The following is a 1,730-nucleotide window of genomic DNA, read 5'->3' on the forward strand; positions in this document are numbered from 1 at the left end:
TGTGTGTGTGTGTGTGTGTGTGTGTGTGATTTATTTTATTTCAGGTAGTTGCCAAGGCAATATTTCTATCATAAATAAATATATAATATTGATTACATTTATTACATAATTCATATATTTAAATATATGTACTTGATGTACTAAAATAATTAAAAAAAATAAAAATTAATAAAAGCTACATGGAGATGTTTTTAAACAAAACAAAACAAAAAAAAAACAGAAAGCTCCCATTTTGCACACAACCAAAGTCTATTTTAATTCTTGAAGCCAAGCTCAAGGACGAAAGTGACTGACATTATGATAAACCAATCAGAGGCAGCTTGGGAATAGAATGTGGGTTCACAGCCAAACAGAGGAACTGACTGCTTTATCAGAGTTTCTCAGCTCACAAAGCTGTTATTCATACTATTCACGTGTGTCGTCAGAAAGACAACTTGAGCAAATCAGTATATAATGCTGCCAGCAGATGAGCTCAATCATTGCCAATAAAACAAACTCTCAACAGCAGATCTTACAAAAACTCTGGCAGTACAATGGTACGTTGATATATTCCATGGTACTGAATGCTTACCACATTCATATACATTGTATTTACATGAAAGATACAGTAAAAAATTTTGAAATATTATTACAATTTAAAGTAACTGTTTGCTATTTGAATATATTTTTAAATGTAATTAATTCCTGTGATGCAAAGCTGAATTTTCAGCATCATTACTCCAGTCTTCAGTGTCACATGATCCTTCAGAAATCATTCTCATATGCTGGGCATTTATTTGAAATAGAAACTGTAACATTATAAACATCTTTACTGTCACTTTTGATCAATTTAATGCATTTCTGAATAAAATGCATTAAATCCTTTCAAAAACAAAAATCTTGCTGACCCCACACTTTTGAACAGTAGTGTATACAGTTATACCATGGTGGTACCACTGTACGTTTTGTGAGTGAAACAACTCGGATTATAGATTTGCATGCTAATCTCAGACGATGCACATTTTCTCACCTTTGCATATATTAGGAGCAGCGCTCGCACCGCACACAAATATTTTATTGTCAACCTCAATTTTCACTAGGCAACAGTGAAGGAAACACCAAAATGATTTTGAGTGCTACAAACACATCACTGATAATAGAGCTTCAAAATCTGTTATGCAAATGCGATATGCACATTGCACACGCACTCACACACACACGAAAAGATCAAGTCCTATGAGACATTCTGGTGGCTGAGTACAAGACTATTTTTAGAGAATAAGTAAACATTTATTTCCGTAGATCTCAACAGAGCATTAAAGGAATGATTTATGAACGAATCATTCAGTAGTGAATCAACTGATTAACTGAAATTATTGAATTCAAAAGAATGATTCATTTACAAATCAAATATGGCTTCTTCTCTCAGGAATTTTCCTGAATTGGCCATAGAGAGCTAGAGATATATTTAATAACAATTATAAATAACACTAAGGACTTTATTTTGTGCACAAAATCCAACTGGAAAACAGAAATTACAACATACCATCATGCATTTGGCTGTAAAACACGTTATCTACAGGAGTCACACTGTCGAGCTTTTATTAGAGGTCTTCTGAATGCATGCGGCACACAGTCACAAATTATGGGAATTTGTCTCATCTGTAATTTTAAACACACATTTGTGAGGTGCCACTGTACAGGTAATTTCCACAGGTAAACATCCTCTGAAACACACACTCACGTTTAAG

Source organism: Sinocyclocheilus anshuiensis, unplaced genomic scaffold (genome assembly GCF_001515605.1).
Source record: "Sinocyclocheilus anshuiensis isolate Anshui unplaced genomic scaffold, SAMN03320099.WGS_v1.1 scaffold708, whole genome shotgun sequence".
In the NCBI taxonomy this organism is placed as follows: domain Eukaryota; kingdom Metazoa; phylum Chordata; class Actinopteri; order Cypriniformes; family Cyprinidae; genus Sinocyclocheilus; species Sinocyclocheilus anshuiensis.